Source organism: Octopus bimaculoides, chromosome 9 (assembly GCF_046866305.1).
Source record: "Octopus bimaculoides isolate indiv1 chromosome 9, ASM4686630v1, whole genome shotgun sequence".
Lineage (NCBI taxonomy): Eukaryota > Metazoa > Mollusca > Cephalopoda > Octopoda > Octopodidae > Octopus > Octopus bimaculoides.
In genome coordinates, this window is record NC_142936.1 from 17,625,285 (window position 1) to 17,631,898 (window position 6,614).

Genomic DNA, 6,614 nt, shown 5'->3' on the forward strand with positions numbered 1-6,614 from the left:
TAGCTTCGAGCCGACTGAAGCCTTGTAGGTGGATTTGGTAGACGGAAACTGAAAGAAATATGTCCCATGTGTGTGTTGTGTGTGCGTGCGTGCGTGTATGTATGTGTGTGTGCGTGTGAGCGTGTATGTGTGTTTTTTTTACTACCCACAAGGGGCTACACACAGAGGGGACAAACAAGGACAGACAAACGGGTTAAGTCGATTATATCGACCCCAGTGTGTGACTGGTACTTATTTAATCGACCCCGAAAGGATGAAAGGCAAAATCGACCTCGGCGGAATTTGAACTCAGAACGTAGCGGCAGACGAAATACCTATTTCTTTACTGCCCACAAGGGGCTACACACAGAGGGGACAAACAAGGACAGACAAACGGATTAAGTCGATTATATCGACCCCAGTGCGTAACTGGTACTTAATTCATCGACCCCGAAAGGATGAAAGGCAAAGTCGACCGCGGCGGAATTTGAACTCTGAACGCAGCGGCAGACGAAATACCGTTTAGCATTTCGCCCGGTGTGCTAACGCTTCTGCCAGCTCGCCGCCTTAGCGTGTATGTGTGTCTATGTGTGCGAATGACTTCGTGTTTATGCCCCTCCACCGCTTGACAACTGGTGTTGGTTTGCTTACGTCTACCATACAACAGATTCTCGATTTATTAAAGTTATCTCCATTTCAAGAGAATGAGTCACAATTGTCAAGTGGCAACTAAGACCAATTGAGACTTGGAGAAGTCTTGACTCATGAGATTATCTCTCGCTCCACACGTGCAGTTGATCTTCATTGTCACTTCGTAATAGCGCCACTTTCACTAGAAACAGAGATTATGTTAACAAATGCTAAGTAGATCTGTATTTCTCTATGTTGTTCAATATATGCGATTGACCATTCTGAGTTATTTCTCTTAACTAATTTTATTTAAAAATTATTAAAAAATACTGAGGCCATAAATGTCTTCTGCTCTTTTTGTATGTCTCTAAGTCTGGGGATACGGTTGGGTAAGTGTCACGTTGATGACGACTTACAAGAATAATCCTGTTCTTTTCCTTTATGGTCTGTCAACTTGGGAAAATTCTTGACTCTTGAAATGATCACCCTTCTCAAGTGGGGTTGACCTTAGTTACCATTATGGTACATACTTTAGAGACAATGATAATCTTAATAAATCAAAAATTTGTTTTATGGTATTTGATATACTTGTATTCATCTATGTTGTGTGTGCGTGCATATACACACATACATACATACATACACACACACATACATACATACATACATGCATGCATACACACACACACACACACACACACACACACACACACACACACACACATATATATATATATGGGTTATCCCGTAAATAATGCATTTTTTTATACTTCTTTTATTTTTCAAAATTAAGATAAACAAAGTTCTTTTTTAATCTAAAATATATTCTCCCTTTCGTTTTCTACAATACTCTTCCATCTATCTGATAGACTTGCAAGGCCCCTCTTCTAAAATTCACTTGTCCGTGACGGAAAATACTCCTCCAGTACTCGTCTACAAAATTCATATTTTGTCCGTCCAAATGATTTTTTGCGGAATAAATGATTATCAGATGGAGCAATGTCCGGTGAATATGGTGGGTGGGGCATCGTTTCTCATTTAAACTCTCCAGCTTTGGAATGTCATCTTCGCTGTATGTGGCCTAGCATTATCCTGGTGGAAGAATACCTTTCGTCTTGAAACCAAAGATGGTTGTTCTCCGAGGGCACGCAAGTGTCAATAAATGGTTGAATGCCCAAATCCAAGCTTCTCTGCTAGTTCCTCAATAGTTACGATGGGATTTGGTTCCACCAGGGTTTGCATAACATCCTCGTCGAGCTCTACAGATCTTCCAGGACGAGGCTCGTCTTCTAGGCTGTAGTTTCCGACTCGGAATTTCTGGAACCACCGTTGACACTGGTTTATGCTTATTGTCCGATCACCATATACTGTATCAATATTTCTCGCATTTGTTGCTTTTATTGAACTCTTAAAACATAACACGTTGAATATGCTCCTTTGGTACTGCCATTATAGCTTTTAAAAAAATAATAACTGTTAAAATCGAACTGTACTCTTCAAAACTTGCACTTAGAATAATTAAAAGGTAAAATTACTGCCTGCTTTTATAGCAAGTTGCTGCAAGTACTTTATCCCATCCCCGTCCGACTTTTAGTTCGTGTAATTGAAAAAACAACACAATATTTATGGGATGACCCAATATATATATATATATATATATATATATATATATATATATATATATATATATATATATATATATATATATATATATATATATATATATATGTATATATATATATATATATATATATATATATATATATATATATATATATATATATATATATATACCAAACGCTGCTGCGAGCGTGTCATCCAGCGATTCCCTATGTGATCACTCGAACTGCATAGCACTCAAATCTCCCTCAAATCGCATCGTACTACTTTGAAAGGGAAAAAGACCCTTTTGGTTGCGTAGTTCCAGACGAACTGTCTGCAAAAAATATGGGACAACCTTATTTGGAACGCCCAACTTATACTATTAAGCAGTCAACAATAAGTGTACCCTCGGTCCATCCGTTGTATAACAACTGACAGCGCTTAAAGAAATAAGTTCTGTGAAATAATAGATTGAAAATTGTTTTCTTTCAAGTCCTCCCCTTGGCCAGACATCACAAGTATATTAAACATAATCTGTTATTTTAGTTTGTTTATTCAACATCTATATTAAACATAACCCGTTATTTCAGTTTATTTATTTAACACAATATAGCAGAAAGCAATATAAGCTAATTTCTTATAATTGGGCAACAGGAAAAAAAGGCTAGTTTTCAAAACATCCATTAAAAAGTAAATTTATAAATTATGATTTTCCCCATCATAACTCTGAAATAGGAAAAAAAAATATATGGTTCCCCATTGATGCTCTCTAAATACGTACTTGTGTTTATCGATCAATTGGTAGTTGTACAAACTTTATGGAAAATCTTTATTCTGAGCTGATTAGATAATGCTCACAGCTTTGGTCTCCGAACTCATCTGCTCTCATTGAAGAAAGTGAAGGAACGTTCATTAGAAAAATAACTTCCTGGGAACGTCTGATAACTCTGTGTTTTTACTCTCTTGAACACCGAAGAGAGATATACTATTATAAACTTCGGCATTAGAGAAAACTTTAATGCACGAACTGGTATATAATGTCAGCTTCCAAATATACATCCTTCGAAATTAGGAGCATAAACACTATTGTACCAGTTTGATATTCAGAGGTCCTCAGTTGTCCAACTGCCTATCTAAAGAAATCAAAAATATAAAAGGAGACTCTATTGAAAGATTCAAAAGATTGGATAAACTCGTAACGATGGGACCGAGCCAGACAAATATTCAAGGATACATTCAAGAAAGATCAGCTTCTTCAAATTCGACCATAGACCAACTTCCAGTCATAAGGCGAAAACAAAACTGAAAGAAAATAAATTCAGTTCTACGAATGGAACCATTTAAAAGATAATGAACTGGTAATTTTAATTAAGTACAAAGTTGAATTCTAATGGAGGAAAATGCCTCTATTTTACACCAACAATTCACTAAACGAACGAACAATTGCACACAACTCGATAAAGAATCTACAATCAAGTTACTAAAGAAAGTACGCCTAGAGCAAATCGAAACTTTTAGCTGTGTTGCAATTAGCATTTGCCAATAGAGTGGAGAAAAAGCGATCACGCAACTGAAATAGATATCCTCTCTATAAAAGTACACATACGCACACGCACGCACACACACACACACACACACACACACACACACACACACACACACACACACGTGTGTGTGTGTGTGTGTGTGTGTGTATATATATATATATATATATAAAAGATAAACAAGAGTGAAAAATATTTTTTATACATCCAACCACGTGCTTTCACATACCAACTTTCTCATATATATATATATATATATATATATATATATATATATGCACACACATCAGGCGAAAGAAACTGTCGATATTGACGAACGTTCTGGGAGATCCGCGACTAGCAAAACTGAGAAAAACATCGCAGATGTGCGTGCAACTGTGAGGGGAAATCATTGAATCATCATCCGTGAGTTATCAGAAGATGTACAGATTAGCTATTGTTCAGTTCAGTCCATTATCACTGAAAATTTGGGTATGAGACGCGTGTCTGCCAAGTTTGTGCCTAAACTGCTCTCAGCTGACCAAAAGGATACTCGGGTTTATGTTGCACCAGATCTCCTTTATTGTGTCGAGAACAATGAAAACTCTTTGATTAGACCACGTATACATACATATACATACACGCACACTAATCCCTTTCTTCCTTGGCTATCGCCGAGCAAACACGCGAACTTACTTCGTCCCCACTTTCAAGTTCATACCTCACAGCGTTCATATACACATAATTTTTCACGTCCGGCCGCATAGCCTTTTCCGTTTGTTTTCCTGTCTTGTTTTTTGTCCGCCACTACATTCCTCCATGGCACAGGTTTAATTTGTGTATACAAATTTAATTTGCGGTCCATGGGAAGAGCCGTTTTAACGATGCGTCCTGCCCAACTCTTCGAAACGCCGGTGTTAAAACGGGGGTAGCTGATGAAGGAAAATTTTCTCTATGTGGCTTATGTGTTTTCTGTACTCTGGTTATTATTATTTTCTTGTCTACGTTTTGTTTGCAATGTCCTGTACCCAGATATGCACTTATATATACAGGTAGACGTAGGTATGCACATGCCTGTACGTATATATGCATATACTAATTTATTATTTGTTTATATATATATATATATATATATATAGCGTGTGTGTGTGTGTGTGTGTGTGTGTGTGTGTGTGTGTGTGTGTGTGTGTGTGTGTGTGTTATTCTTTTACACGTTTCAGTAATTTGACGATGGCCACGCTGGAGCACTGCCTTAAAGGATTTTAGTCAAGGAAATCGACCCCAAGATTTACTCTTTGTAATCCTAGTTCTTATTCTATCGGTCTCTTTGACCGAACTGCAATGTAACGGTGACATACACCCTCCCCCCATCGGTTTCCAAGAAATGGGGGAAGGACAAACATAGATACAAAGAGACATACACACATAAATACAAGTATATTTTCCAGTGATGCTCTCTGTCCATTATTTTAACTTCATCCCACAGGGGGAGGTGCTCTCCATTTTTCCATACATGATCAGCTATACCCGATTTATCAATATCTCCTCGTGTTACAGCTTTGCGATGTTCGTCTACCTTTATTTTGAGGGGGCGACATGTTTCGCCTTTGTATAACCTACCACAGCTGCATGGGATGGAGTACACTCAGTCTTTGGTTAGGAAAGAGGCTTCTTACCACACAGCCACGCCAGCGTCTATATATATATATATATATATATATATATATATTCGTGTGTGTGTGTGTGTGTGTGTGTGTATATATATATGTGTGTGTGTGTGTATACAGTTCTATATTTAAGAGATGAGGAATTATGTACATTATTTACATGATTTACATTTGACAGATGTCCATGTGCTGTTAGATCATGTTAACTCAATAAAGCCATCCATACAGTTCACAATGTAAAAGGAAATAGACAATCAGTCAGCATTCCTGGACGTATTAATAACACGCACCAAGTATATATTCAGGACATCCGTATACCGCAAGCCGTGCTTCACTGGATGATATCTCAACTTCAATTGCCACCATCCATGCAGTGTAAAGAGAAGGATTGCTCAGTGCCTAAAAGATCGTGCAAAAAATATAAGTAGCGATCGTGATACACACCACGAAGAAATGATCAAGTTCAATAACAATCTATTAAGCAACAACTACCCCATAAACATACTATCCACTCCAATTACCAAGAAAAGAGAGGATGAAACCAATAAACTGTCCACAGTCTGTCTACCCTATGTGAAGGCCTCTCCGAAAAGATACAAAAGATATGCGGCCCATATGACATCAGGACAGTCTTCAAGAGTAATACAACACTTCGTAAATATCTCCTTCGCGTAAAACCACCAATAGAAGAGAATATGACCAAAGACTGCATGTACTCCATCCCATGCAGCTGTAGTACGTTATACAAAGGCCAAATATGCCACCCCTCAAAATAAGGGTAGACGAACATCGCAAAGCTATGACACGAGGAGATATTGATAAATCGGGTATAGCTGATCATGTATCGAAACATGGAGACCACCTCCCCCTGTAGGATGAAGTTAAAATAATAGATAGAGAACATCACTGGAAAATACGAAAACTAAAAGAAGCAGCACATATGCTAGGACACAACAACCTCCTAAGCAGACCGACTGCAGATATGAATAGCATATGAGAACCGGTATTAGATAGGAAAATATTAGATTTATAAGCCCTAAAATTCACTCCATAATCATCCACGGGCATATGGAGTAGTGGTTAAGACCGCGGGTTACAAATCCCAAGATTCCGTGTTCGATTCCATGCAGTGACCTGAGTAATAATAATAACATCGAAAAATATCTTAGGAATGAAAACCCAGGTTCGAAATTTCCCCAAGACACCTGATGAA